The sequence below is a fragment of the Furipterus horrens genome, unplaced genomic scaffold, assembly GCF_987537825.1.
Source record: "Furipterus horrens unplaced genomic scaffold, mFurHor1.1.pri manual_scaffold_6, whole genome shotgun sequence".
Classification (NCBI taxonomy): Eukaryota; Metazoa; Chordata; class Mammalia; order Chiroptera; family Furipteridae; genus Furipterus; species Furipterus horrens.
The window spans coordinates 104334221-104349694 of record NW_028327176.1 but is presented as its reverse complement, the minus strand read 5'-3'; the positions used below and the strand labels follow the sequence as shown (position 1 = coordinate 104349694).

At 37.7% G+C, this 15474-nt stretch overlaps 1 protein-coding gene across 1 annotated transcript in view; it reads left to right on the top strand.

Annotated features, from left to right (window-relative positions):
- The window catches only part of PKHD1 (PKHD1 ciliary IPT domain containing fibrocystin/polyductin), a 440427-nt gene that overhangs the window by 157458 nt on the left and 267495 nt on the right, over window positions 1-15474 (top strand). The gene's annotated exons all lie outside the window — the stretch shown is intronic.

Here is a 15474-nt window from a genome sequence, read left to right as displayed (position 1 = left end):
TCGTCACAAAATATTTCCTGAAATGTCATGGGAAACTTGAGCTGGTGTGGTGTTTGGACTGGCCATTAGGCTACGCAAATAGAAGAGGCACATTTTTAGGGATGTTTGAGGGACTCAAACTTCCTAGACAGAATCTGACTCAGAACAGACTTTGCTTTTCTATAATTACTATAGTAATTCATATTCTGATGGATTGTTTTCCTTGTCCTTTAACCACACGTCTGGTACTATAGGTTTCAAGTTGATGTTAGATATTAAAGAGGCCAGTCTTAATTCATCCAGTTTAAAACTCAGCCTCACACTCATTTCATCCTGCTTTCCTTCTTCTCCATCAAAGCTCTGGCCTGAAGCACTTGGATGGGCAGGGTCATGGCCTCTCTCTCACCCTTCCATCTTTTTATTTTCTATTCTCTCCGTGATGGGGCAGGTAGAAGACGTGAAACGAAGACGTTAACATGATTTTTACTGAACTGTGCAGTTGTATCCTCTACTGGGTGTTGTTGCTTCTCTGGATAATATTGGCTGACTGTTGATTCTCTCTCAGAAGATTCCTGCTTGAGATAATTGGAGCCTGTGGAAAACCTTCCCACTGTTTCCCATGGTGGAAGCTTCATCTGGGGTTGCAATCCCCTTAGCTTTCACCTTAGAACCCATTTTGGGTGGAGAACCAGAAAGCTAACTCAGGCCACGCTGCCTTCCACAGAATCCACTTGATCCAAAAGAAACTTAAAAATCTTTACACAGCAAAGATGTTCCACTTACCATCCCTTTCTCCGCCCTGCTCACTCTCTAATTCTCCTTTCACCTGCTCAGATGGGTATGGGGAGCCTAGCAAATATGCTGCATATGCAGACATTCAACCTGAGAGAAAGAATCCAGTCTCCCCTTGGTGCAGGCAACTCTATGATAGGTACTTTTAAAGCCCTTTTTCTTTGCTTAAGTGGAGAGGAGTACTCTCAGTCTCCCCTCAGTGGGAAAGACCAGGCCACCTAGGCTGATGACTCACTTCCATTGCTGAGAATACCTTTGAACCTCCTCTCTGTCACTTATATAGCTTGAGGTGGGGTCTGTGTGTCCAGGGATAGTTCAGATGGCAGAGTTAAATTAGCCTTCTTTTACTGAGCCCCGAGGACATGTCTGCTCCCTGACTGTTCATGGCTCACTTACAGGGAGGGCTGCTTATTTCTCTCGGTTCCCTGCTGGGGTCCTCTTGGTTGTTTTGGGGGAAGAAGAAGTCCTGCTCAACAATTTGCTACATATGTGAATGTTGTATTGAAAGGGAGAGCAACTGCTGATTTTTTGTTTGTGTGTGTTTTGCCATGTTTCATTTCATGTTGATTTAGGGGTTGTAAGGAAGGAAGATCAAATTAAAGGGAGGAATAGAGGAAGAAAGATAGGGAACATTCAAAATCTATTTATTGCTGTCTGTGACCTTAAATTCAAACAATCTTCAGTACAGTGTTGAATTTCTGTTCAGCTGATGTATGTGGCTGATCATAATTAAATACAGTCAAGTTAGCACTAGTGAACATGGTTCCAGCACACTTGGAACCCTCAGCATGGTCGGAAGGCCAGTCATACTGGATGTATTGTTCTCAGTTCAGAGCAGATGGGAATTAGTCCCTAGCTGCACATCCCCCAAACATCACCAACACTACCAACAAAAAGTAAGGTAGAAATTCTCTCTGTACTGTGTAATAATGCTTCAAAAAGTTCAAAGTACAATTATTCTATGTACAATGGCAGAAATGTATCTGGTAAAATATCATTTATTTTTTAAATGAGATAACTTAGAATTTGTAATTGCTTATTCAGGACAAGCATGACCTGGAAACAATCTATAAGAAAGATTCCTTAAATTAGAAGTCTAAAGCACATTTGAACGTTTAAACACATTAAAGTGAACATGCTGTTTTTAAAGTCTTTAGGGTTTTAGGTGTTTACATGTAAATGTATTCTGCTAATTATAAATGAGTTCTAGCTATTCAGTAATCCAAGTACAGCAGGAACCACACTTAGAAACACATTGTAAGGTACTTTGAGTTTCTGTGTATACCTGAAAGGGTTGGCATTCATCATGTCTTTTTTGGTTGCAAGTGACAGAAAACCCAATTCAAACAAAAAAAGTAAGGACACCTCATATTGCCTCATCTAGCTGAAAAAACTTGAGGCATGACCAAGTGCAGGTGCTCCCATAGTCATTAGGACTTCATTTCTCTACAACTCTTGGTTCTACTTTCCCCTGACTTGGCTTTATTTTCAATCAAGCTCTCTCTTTGTGGAGGCAGAAGTGGGTCCCTGCAGCTCCAGGTGACCCTCTTCTAATGGCTATTTGATTTGAGCAAATTTCAGCATTCCTTCCATTTCATACCCCTCCTTTGTTTTATACCCTTTACCTGTAACAATAACATATTATATACAGGTTATTATTTATTATAGTTATTGTACATATTCTAGTGTCTCCACCAGTAGAATGTATACACCATGAATTCAGAGATTTTCCTGTTTTTCATTTATAACATCCCCATTTCCTACAACAATAACTAGACTCATTATAGGCTTTTAAGCAATATTTGTTGTGTGAATAACTAAATGAAAATCTTGAGCAAAAGTCTCAAGATTAACTTCAGCCCTGTTTGGGTAATAAAGCTCATCCCTGAAACTACTACTATGACCAGGGATGTGGTTAGGGCAGGAGATCCATCATTCTCAGCTTTTTTTACTTTTCACGTCTTCAACGGATTGCATGAGGTCTTCAAATAGTTTGCCCTTCCACCCATCCTAGGAAGGGAAAACTATTTACTAAAATAGGTTAATGTTAATCTCATCTAGAAACTCCTTCAGAGACGCACTAATGTCTGTACACCCTGTAGCCTAGTGAAGTTGACACATAAAATGAACCATTACCGGCACCAAAGTGGATCCTGTTTTCTATGACTGATTCTATATAATATCCTGGACACATCCATGAAGATATCAAATCTTTTGTTATGACAAAAAGCTTCCCAAGGAAGGATAACTGGCTATGAGATTCATCTCTTCCTCTCAAGATTTCTATAGTTTACTTCCCTGCTAGGACATGAGGATCTTGGCTCACATTCTGCATCTTTTTCAGATGAACTTGACCTTGCTCAGTCACTTACTCTTGTTCCTTTGATAGAGTGTTAGAGGAAGTAGGCTGCTTGGATCTAAATACTATTTCTACTACTAATTAGCTGGTGGACCTTGAAAAAGTCAACTCCTCAGTGCTTCAGTTTCCATATCTATAAAATGGAGCTTAGTCTAAAACAGTTCTTACAGAGTCCTTATGTGTTTTAAATAAAATAGAACATGTAAAGCACTTAGCACAATGACAGGTATGAAACAACTACTCAATAAATGTTAATTATTGTCATGTGATTATTTTATACTTGATTTGATGAAGCTGCCTCATTATTACTCTGAAGATGGGGTGATGTGTGTTATTTTCCATTATATCTGTCAGCCAGAAACCTGGTTATCTTTGATATCCTGTTGTTCCCTGTATTGTGTCCACCACCAAGTGTTGAGTTTAATTCTTGGATAATTCACGAGTCCATGTACTTCTCTTTACCTTCATTACTGTCACCTTTGTTCATGATAACATCAAGTTCTGTCCAGACTATGGTTTAAGCTTTCTTTTTATCTTTTATAGTTCTCATTTTTGTTCCTCAACAATTTATTCTTTACCCTGTAGCCAGGGTGATCTTTGAGAAACACAGATCTGTTTATATCATGTCTCCACTTGAAACTTTTCAGTAGCTTCCTATTACTCCTAGGATAAATTTTAAAATTTCTAACATGATTATCATATCCCATCTGAAGTAGGTCTCTGCCCATGCCTCCTGCCTCATTATCTACCCCCATCTAAACTGCAATGCTCCAGGTCTCAGTAACCTTGTTTTAGTTTATTAAATGGTTAATATAGTGTAGACTTCACTTTCTTTTACACTTTTGCATACCAAAAGAAATTCAACTTTGTTAAATAAATGGACTGCTACAGAGGCAGGAGCTTGTGATTTTTCCTTCAAAGAGACTTCTTCCATATGTATCATCAAAGCAATACTATTAATAGTATTGCTCTCAGCCTGGCCATGGAAAAGGAGTACCATTGAATTGGGTATATAGACAGTATTTGTTAAAATTGGATTTTACCTAAATCCTGGCATTTTATGGTTTTCAAAGCTGCTTCCCATTCTTTTCTCTCATTTAACCCACTACTTAGTGAAGTAGGAAAGACTAGGATTATTACTTTCATCTTATATTAATTTTAAGACTGGGGTCCAGCAGGGGAGGTAACTAATAATCATTCCATCCTCTTTGTAGGTTTAAAATGCACACAGGCTTGTTTCTATTTTGTGTACACACAGTATTTACTTGTGGCAGAAAGACAGATGATACTCCTTTCAAGTTTTCGGAAGTCTTCTCAATTTTAATTTTTTCAGGTTCTTTTAGGATCCCAAGTGGGGGTCTATTCTTTATAGCCCCCTTTGTAACATTCTTGAAATAGGGCAAAGAGTCTATTTCTTCCCCAGTTTGGTGTTTACTTTCTGTATTTTTATGGCATTTTCTGATCTCTATGATGGCAAATCCACAGATATTTTCCTTTATGGTTTCTGCCTTTGATTTCACATTTAGAAAACTCTTTCTTATATAAAAACTATATAAGAATTTACCCACTTGTTTTCTGGTACTTTTATTGTTTCTCTCTCTCTCTCTTTTTTAAAAATTGTTATTCCATTACAATTGTCCCAATTTTTCCCCCTTTTCCCTTCTCTGCCCAGTCTACCCCCCTGCTCCCACAGTCAGTCCCCACACTGTTGTCCATGCCCATGGGTCATTCATACATGTTCTTTGACTAGTCCCTTCCCCTTCTTTCCACCATTATCCCCCTCCCCCTTCCCTCTGGCTGTTGTCAGTCTGTTCCATGTTTCCATGTCTCTGGTTCTATTTTGCTTTTTCGTTTATTTTGTTCATTAGATTCCTCTTAGAAGTGAGATCATATGGTATGTGTCTTTCACTGACTGGCTTATTTCACTAAGCATTTTATCTGTCAGTTACACCTATGCTGTTGCAAAAGGTAGGAGTTGTTTTTTTCTTTCTGCTGCATACTATTCCATTGTGTAAATATACTGCAGTGTTTTGATCCACTCATCCACTGATGGGCACTAAGGCTTTTTCCAGCACTTGGCTATTGTAAATAGTACTGCTGTGAACATAGCAGTACATAAATTCTTTTGAATTAGTGTTTCAGGATTTTTAGGATATATTCCCAGTAGTGGAATTGCTGGGTAAAAAAGCAGTTCCATTTTTAAGTTTTTGAGGAGACTCCATACTGTTTTCCACATTAACTTTTTAAAATCAGTCAGCAAACTATGGCCTATGGTCCAATCTGGCCCTTGCCAATTTTGAACAAAATGTTGTTGAAGCACAGCCATGGTCATTTATTTAGGTATTATCTATGATATTACCTATGGTGGCTTCATGCTGCCACAGCAGACTGGAGTAATTGCAATAGAGATCACCTGACCTGCTAACTCAAAACTATATACCATCTAGCTCTTTGCAGAAAATGTTTGCCAACCGCTACTTTAATCCATCAAGGATACATTTTACTATAGTGTATAAATTAGTTATCTATTTTCTTTTTCAGATGCTAGGCAATTTTCTCAACACCAGTTATTCAATAATGCAATTGTGATAGTCTGAAACTTGGCCCCCAAACACATTCATGTCCCCATTTCTGGAGCCCATGAAGTTTATCTTAGTGGGCAAAAGGGACTTTGCACTTGTGATTAAATTAAAGATTTTGAACTGTGGAGATTATCCTAGATTATCTAGGTGGGCTCAATGTAATCACATTGGTCTCTAACAGAAGGACACAGGAGGAGTCAGTGAGAGGAGAAAGTGATATGATGAAAGAATCAGAGACAGGAGCAAGGCACTTTGAACACGGAGGAGGCCCCCCCAACCACAAACCAATGAATATGAGTGCCACTAGCAGGTAAAAAAGGCAAGGAAACAAATTTTTCTCTCAGAGCCTTCAGAAGGTAGCAGCCTGCTGACATCTTGATTTGAGCTCAGTGCAACCAATTTCAGAATTCTAACCTCCAGAACTATAAGGCAATATGTTTGTGTTAAAACAATAATTTTGTGGTGATTTATTATAGCAGCAATAGAAAACTAACACAGTACCCTATCCCTGGGAATTTTAAATGCTACTATTATCATGCACTACTTTTTTATTTGATGCAGGTATAGATTAATGTTTTTTTAATAAATAAAGAACTTTTAGGACAAATCGAAATCTGGCAAAGGAGGTTCATAGACATATCAGCATAATTAGTGCAAATGTCCAGTCAGTATAAATGCATGTGGACAGGGCTTGGGAATATTCTATGTTCAAGTGAGGGATTGTTTTTGGTTTTCATGAATTTTCTCCTAGCTTCTCCTCATTAAAAATGAAAGAAATGCTAATTAAAACAAGAGTGATTTTTTTTTTCCTTAACAATAAAATTGGCCAAAATTTTAAAAAATTAGTAGAAAGTCTGAGGAACTGGCTCTAAAATATGCTGATAGTGAGTGTAGAACTATGTTCAATCTTTCTGTGAGAAAATTTGGCAATTATATTAAAAGGATTAAAACTAGGTGTATGCCTTGATATAGCAATGCCACTTTTAGGAATTTATTCTAAGGAGATGATCATAAGTATGCATACAAATAATACTCAAGTATTTTCACATTTGCATTGTTTATGAGGGCTATTATAATAGGAAAAAACTGAATATGAATAAATAAGTGATTATTTATTAAAATATACATTGTAAATGGAATACTGTGATACCATCATCATGTTAAATAATATGTAATACATGTAAAGAGAATTTATAAAAATATCACATACATAATTAAAACATTTTTGTTTATATATAAAATTTTGCCAACATATGAACATAGGGAAAGGACAGGAAAGACATATATTAATGTGTTGTATTAAGACTGTCGATGCCTTTATTGTCTTCTTTTTGTTTGTCTACATTTTTATTTTACACATACATTTATTGCTTTTCTAAAAGAAATGATGCTATTAAATATTAGCCATTTTTCTCCTCACTGTCACCTCTGCTTCAAAACATAAATCATAGTGATTATTATCAAAATGATTATCTGGTTAGAAATATATCTGAGTTTTTATATATTTTTTGGACCATAACCAGATGTGGTTATTAAGGGCATTCTACCGAAGACTCGAGTTCTCACCAAGTGGATTTTGCGCCTCTACGTAAAGGACTTTCTGCTACTGTACTGTAGGGCCTAAAGATGTCATTGGTTGAATTAGCCTGAAATCCTCACAAGAGCTAGGACCCATGTTTCAGATGTTTTACTTATCTTGTACTATTTTCTGCGTATTTTGAGCTTTATATTTTTATTTTTTCTCACTTTTAATCAAAGTATCACCAGAAAAGCTCAGATTGAGTAGAAACAAAACTTAGCCTTTCTTTTATACCTCTAGAAAAAAACCTTTAATCAAAGCATGGCTCATTGCACCACTGAAATAGCCTTTGGTTAGCCTTGGTCTAAACCTTTATGCCAAGGGAATGGTAAACTTCTTGTTAGCACTGGAAACAGACTTGGTGCCCAATTCCTTTTTATCCCCATGTAGAAATATTTGTTGATCAACTGTGGATGCAACCAGCTGGTTTGCACATTTAGAGAATTGCTCTGGTGCACCTCTCTTTCCTGCAGGCACACGTTCCGTTCCCTGCTCAGTTGGTACCACCAGAGATTAACCAGTAACGATGCAGAGGCTCACAGTGCACACACATATGGGCATGAGCATGCAGGATTTCCCCCGCCAGATTTTATTTTGATCCAAGGGAGCTTTCACAGTAAGTGGTTCTCAGGGGCAGAGGGAAATGGTATGTGAAAAATGCTCCTGTTCCATGTTCCATCTCTTTGGTTTGCCAAATAGTCTTATATTAATACTAATGTCACAGTCTTCTCTTCTGAAGTACAGTAAATTGGATTTCCTCCAATTCACAAATGATTTGGGCTCAAAGAGTTCTCTTGTAAGTTGGTTGTTTGGAACTTGGAACACATTTTTCCCAAAGAGATGCTGGTAAGCTTTACTTAAGGAAGTAAGTGAGCCCTCGTCTATTTCACCTAAATCTCTTTGCTGTATAATGCTAATGGGGATAGAACAGCTGACCACTGAGTATTAGTCTAATTGTATGGGGAGGTAGGTCCATTTCCAACATGGGATTCCAGGGACACATCTCTCTGCATTTGGTTTCTACTATTTCAATTTATTTTTTATTGAGTAGTTGTCGCAGGAGGTGGCTTTTGTGGCCTGGTTGTGGGCTCTGGGAGCAGAGAGAGAGTCAGCTTAGATGCAAGTGGAGTAATCAGTAATAGTACAACTTTCTCTAATTTCCCTGGTTACTTGTCACCTCCTACTGTTGTTAAAGATAGTATGTGACCACAGGACTTGGCCAGGTGCCGGCAGAAAGAAAAGGGAAATGAAAAACAGTAGAGGGGCAGGAGTTTCTCTCCATCTCTTTCCCCTCAAAGCTGGGAGCCTTACCTTCTATTGGCAGAGGGATGAAATGAACACTGAGGAATAGGATTGAAGTGCAAGAGAGGTGAGTAGGGTGCCAGGCCCTAACAACAACAGAAACAAAGAATAAAGGGATGGGAGGAATGAGTCCCCAAGCGGTTGCAAGGAGGAATACAATTTTCTCTCTACTGCATTCTTTTGTTTAATTATGGGTAAGCATGTACAGTATTCCCTCACTTATCATGGGTATTACGTTCTAGGCCCCCCGCCCCCGTGAAGTAGGAACCTTACATTTATTGTATACTCTTAAACCTATATAACTTTAACAACATATGTATACAATACTGCAAAAACCCACCATATAGTGAAAAATCCACGATAAATAATTAAATATAATATTTTAAAAAATCCCACAATACAATAAGGCCGCGATCAGTGAACCGCGATATAGAGGGGACTACTGTACATTAAGTTTTTGTTTTCTTCCTTCTACTGCCCTTGTAAGTTTTTTTTCTCATCTGTGCAATCTTAGATGATCATGTCCCCGAGGGCTTGGTCCCAGGTACTCTTCGTTTATAACTGTATACTTTCTCCCAGGTAATCCCATCTACTCCCATAAAGTAACTTATATTTATATATTTCTTTACATGTCTAGCCTTGGACCTGTCTTCTGAACTCGATTTTTCTTTTCACTTGGATATTTTCTTTAATAGTTAAAATGTAACCTGTTTAAAATTGTCATCTAAAACTTACTATGTCTAAAGCTGAATGCCATTAGAACATAAGCTACATAAAGGCAGGAAATTTTTTTATTACTGTTTTGCTTATTACTGTATTCCTAATACCTAGAATAGCAAATGGCATGTGGCATATGATATGTGCTCAATAAATACTTATTGATTGGATTTATTCTTTTCTTCCCAAAGTATTTATCTGCCAACTTGCTTTAGCTAGTGACCTGTGAGGTATTATCAGCATGTTCTTTCATACCTCTAGATTTAATCTCCTAGTCCTTTTGTGAGAGAGACTCTGGGTCCCTCGAGTGGATGAAGAAACTACTCAGACACTCTCCATCTGAGGAAGGAAGTGGGGGGCGGGGGTTTCTCTAGTGGAAAATCGCCCCCGTTTCTGTATTAGCCAGGGTTTTTATCCACTTTCCACATATGGAAGTACTTAAGGAAAGCATGCAGCCCTTCCCCAAATGGTAGGGAGTGAAAGGGAAATGCAGATCAATACAGGGTTGAAACACCCAGGTATTTTACACAAGGTCAAAAACGTTTCCCCTTTTTAATCATTCTGTTCTTCACATTTTACTGATAAGGATTTGAGGCTTTACAGAGAAAAACGGGAGCAGGTTCCCTTTTCCTTAAAAGCCACTTTGTATTTCTATTCTGTCTTTAAAATTCCCCAGAGGGTGGGATTCAGAGCAGGCCTGGGAGACAACCTGCTGGCTAAGAGCCCGGGGGGTGGGGGGGGGGGGGCGGCTCCGCAAAGCATCAGAGTCTTTTAAACCAAGCCTGTCTGCTTCCCACATCTCCTCATGCCTGTCTGTCCCCCACACTTTTGATTATTTAAAAGAAATCTCAAATTTTATACTGCTCTCCAGATCCATTGCTTAACTCTTGTTCAACTTCCAAAACTTCTTATCTGAGCTACTGCATTAGCCTTCCACAGTAGCTTTCTAGGTGGTCTTCTTATTTTCATTCACTTTCCTATAGTCTGTTCTTCACACAACATCCAGAGTGATCTTTAAAAACATACATTTGATCATGTAACTATTTTGATTAAGATTTTTCAAGTTTGTTAAAGCAGGCCACCAAGGTCCTGCATTGCTTTCCCCAGTCACACCGTGCCATCTCATTCATCTTGCACCACACACTCTGATCTCCATTTAGTTGCTAGAACACATTAAGCTCCTGCTTAGTTCTTGCTCATTTTAGGACTTGACTCAGATTTATTCTCATTCTCCCCAATCTTCAGGCAATATGTTTTCTCACTAATGATTCTCTTCTCAGTTTGATATGTGTAGTTCTGGGCTTAAAATATCACTAGTCTCACAACAGTATAATTTCTTTTTAAATAAAGATTTAAAAAATTTATTTCTAGAGAGAGAGGAAGGGAGGGAGAGAAACATCAATGTGTGAGAGAAACATTGATCAGTTGGCTCTTGCTTGCCTCCAGCTGGGACTAGGCCCACAACCTAGGCATGTGCTCTGACTGAGAATTGAACCAGTGACCTTTTGCCTTGCAGAATGACACTCAACCAACTGAGCCAATCATCCCACACATTTCTTTGATGATTTCCAAATCACATTTAGAATAAACTCTTAAGTTCTTTGAGAGAGCCACGAGGCCCTTCCTGGGTGGGGCCTGGTCACCTTTCCAGGTGCACACTTGCAGACTCTTATCAGGTCCCCATCCCTTCTACATACTTACAGTCAGGCCGTGCCACATATATAGCAGTTATTCGAGTGTGTCATGTTGTCCCACACCATTGAAAATGCAATGTTTTGCACAATGGTGCACAAACGTTTTGCACCATTGCCTTTGCTTAGAATGCTCTGCCAGTTTTGTCATCTTGTCCACTATAGATTATCCTTTAAGAACCGGCTCAGTTGTCATCTCCTCCATATAGCATTCCCAGAAACAACCCTTATTTTGCATGAGCAAGGTGTTCTATGTCTGTGGACCAGCAGACCATGGATGTCCCTCTGTCTTAACACTTAACATGGTACATTTTTGACATTTGTCTACTTCCTGTACTGGTCATGGACCTGGAGGACAGGGATTCTGTCCCCTTTATGTCTGTCTTCTCAGTTCTTGACAGATATTCATCTACACAGGAGAAAAGATAACTTCCGTTGTTTTATTATGGATAATGGTAAAGCTGCATATGGAAAAAAGGGGGAAATAATTTTCCTATATTTGAGAAAAATGTTCCTAATTTTTTTGTGTGTTTCTTCTTATTTCTATTCTGATACAAACATTATTTTAATGAAATGATTCTTTCTCTTCTAAATGATTGGGAGTTATTCACTTAGAATAAAGATTGAGGTCCTACAAAATAAACAGAGGACAATTAGTTATTTTAAAGTGTGTTAACCCACAAAGATTATTTTCTTTCTCTTCATGCCCATTTGGTAAGATGGTTCTCTGGGACTGTGTAATTATGAATGAATGTCATTGAAATGCTTGAACAATAATTTGTAGGAAATACAATTATGAGAACTTATTAGTGGGAGTAAATGAATAGTTTGTTGGTTAACGGGCCAATGTTGAAAGTCCAAAGTAGTTAAACATTGTATTAAATTACAGGTTGAGAATATAACCCTTTTTCATTTAAGTATATTCATAAATTATTGAGCTTTTTAAACTGTATTTTTATGTTTTTTGATTTGTGGTAGGGAAAGGAAGGCAGCCGCCCAACCTGAGTTTATTAAGAGTTCTGTGAAGTGAAATGACTTGTTTGAAATGTATGCAATGCTTTCTTCATCAGAGAAGCAGTCATTCTACCTTGTGTGGCATTTAAATAACATTTATAAAGTAAAGAATATCAGATTTTGGCTCTCAAAGATTATTGGGTAAAGTTAATTTATAGATATTTCCAGAGCCCAGGAATTCCATTATGTGTTCAGTTCTTCAGTTCTGGATTCAGAAAACCCAGTTTCAGAATCTGGTGCTGAGGTCTCATTGCTGTGTAAGCTTGCCCTTGAAACTTCTCAACTTCCTAATCTGTATGAACTGTTAAAACCAAAACAACAGCAACAGAAACAATTCTTACTTTAGAGTAAAACTACATGGCATATGTTGGTTTATTCTAAGTTCGTCATAAATGTTTGTGCTATTTGTGGTAATTTTTACATATCAGATATTACATGCTCATTTAGGTATATGTCTGATGGAGGTTTGCAAATGTAAGTGTCCAGAAGGTAGTATTCAAAATAGTTAATTAAAATCACTATGGGTTTAATGCTAATCTTGAACTTAAGACCATGTTAGGAACTGTGACACATATAAAAGGAACAGTGACACTGCATTCAAGGTGCTCACTCTCCAGGTGGGGAGATAAGACACATGCACTGTAATAATTACAGAATAATTTAGTGCTGAAATATATGGTACTGACTATGGCTCACTTAGTTCAAATCTCCCCAGGCCTCTCTGAGACCGAGCTGCCTGAGGATATTTCAATAGTGACCACAAAAATTTTACTGCCTGCCCCCTCCCTCCAACTCTCACAGAACCTCCAACCTTTTCAACACTTCTGTCTGCTTGTTATAGGTCTTCTCGTGACAAATTTCATGCAACTAGTTTGCGGCACCTTCCATGCACTTTCCTTCCTATTTTGGCTATCTTGGTTATTGTCCCCCTGCTGCTGATACCTGCCTCGAGAGTACTGAACACATGGGTGCCAACGGTACAGACTTTTATTGCTGTCCAGGTGGTCAAACCCTGAGGTACAGGAATGTGATATGTCTCATAATGAAGCCTAGTGACCTCCTCTCTCTCCCACTCAGGATCCTACCTAGTCACCGGGACACCAAAACTTTGGAGTGCTTGTTTCTCCATGACTCGGTCATGATTTTCCTCATTCAGTACATGTTTGTTGAACACCTATTGTATGCTAGACATTGTGATGAGCATTGGTGTTACATGGTGAGCAAATAATAGGTCTAACTCCTCTTGTCATGTTTAATAGGGGAGATAAACAGAATTACATGAACAGAGGTCAAATTGCAGAGTGTTAGTGCTAGAAAGGAGAGGAACTTAGTGATGTGAGTGTTTGACCTAGTTAGGAGGTCTCAGATGCTTTTCTGAGGAATCCAGTTTAACATCATTCTGAAGAATGAGTTGATGAGAGAATCCCAACAGAGAAGCATCAGGAGAAAAATCTATCTGGATAGTTTCTTCAGGTTCTTTCTTTAGGTTCAGTGGCTGGGAGAGAGAACCCATATCTGAGACAGATCCCATGCTGTATCTGTCATTATCTTTTTTCTCAACTGCTCCTTATGTAATCTTCTTTTCCCGTGTTAAAGCAACTCACGCAAACCACCCATAAACTAGCCAGACATGCTTGGGTGTGCCTAAATCTCAGAGGTACACAGACCTTTTGAATAAGTAATGCCCCACAGCACTATAATGTCTGTAGCAGAAGATGGACATCATCATGGGCTGAAGTGCTGCCTGAAATCCAATGAAAGAGGCAGAAGAACAGGTGATGTGAAGAAGCCAGGCACACAGGTGGAAGGGACAGAATAGGCAAAGGGATAGAGGTAGGAATAATCTTGTTAAATGAGAAGAGGTGAAGACACTGGGCTTCCTGGAATAGAGAGTTTATTAAGGAGTCAGACACCATAAATTAGAATAAAATTTTGGAGAGTCTTAAAAGTGAGTAAGGGAATTTGGCACTTTGTTGTAGACAGATACCATAGATTAAGAGAAAAAGAAGAAATGTAATTAAAATACCTTCACAAAGTTCAAAAACAACAATACAGAATAGCCAGAAGAATATCCAGCTCAGCTGATTATTATAATTATTTTGACATTCTTGAATTTGAGAGGATGATAGCTCATTCAAATGTCAATATCTACTACATAGCTAGAAATGCAAGGCTAAAACCCATGAAACATGCAGGCTTGATGTTTTAGTCATACTTTTGCAATAAGAGTGAAAAACTTATGAGATAACTTTACTGATTTAAGATACTCTGTCAACATTTGAAAGAATATAAGTTTATGTTAATAATTAAAAATGTACCTCAAAGATTCTCTGATTTTTTTCATTCATTTGGGTTAAGAATGATTAGTTGAGAAGTATCTTTGTTGTCCCTATTTTTGGTTCTGCCATGGGTAGCTTGCGTGTTGGTAAGTGCATAGTAGGTGTTTGTTGCATATAGAATATTATGAATAATTGATCACAGATTTTAATAGTATTTTGCCTTTGATAAACATTTTCTATAGTTGTTAGAGTTTTTCTGTGTAGACATGGAACAACCAATCATAGAAATTTACATATATGTGCATATACATATAAATAAACTTTATTTCATTTCATTTTTCCCAAAGGTTAAAACAAACAGAGAATGAAATTTAAATTATTTTCTTTGAGGATGATTTATGTCTTAATTTTTACCTGCCCTATAATTAGAAATTTTGAACTCTGTAAATATTTTTTAAGACAAAATTATTACCCAAGTAAACTTCAAAAATTATATCATTAACACAGAGACCTTTTTAAGCCTAGAAGAGCATTATTGGTACAAGTGCCCCCACACACAGACAAATAAATAAAGAGGGAAGTTTAAAATAATTTGAAAATGATTTATTGTTGGCCTCCTCTGTAGTTAGAGATTCAAGTATTATTATATTACTTTAGTGCAATAGGGGAGGACAGTAAGTTGCTGTGGGCTGAAGGTGAATTATGATCTATTGCAAAGGAGGAAGGAAATGTACTGTGGAAAGGAGTTGGAAGTAAGCCATGTGTTTTTCTGAAGTATTGCTTCAGAAAATGCCTTGAGTAAAAAACTTTGCCTTGACCCTCACTGGAAAAGGCCAGAGTAAACTGGGAGACAGACTACCTTCTTGAATCCTTGATAGCAGAGGAGAAGCATACTGGGAGGGGATGATAAGATGGAGTCTGTGGATTCTAAAACAGACCAAGTTACCAAGGGACACAAGTTATCCTTTGATTTTGCATAGCAATCCTATGCTGAATACATCCAGTTTTAGAGTTTGAAAGGATCATTTACTACACTAAGTTTCAGGACAACCAATCTGAGGTAACTGATTTTGTACTCTACTAACATTATTTGTAAAGTGAATTGACATCTTTAGATTAGAAATCCATTATAGACTTCTAATAGCTATTTGTTTTTATTTGGAATAAGAAAGAAGTGGTA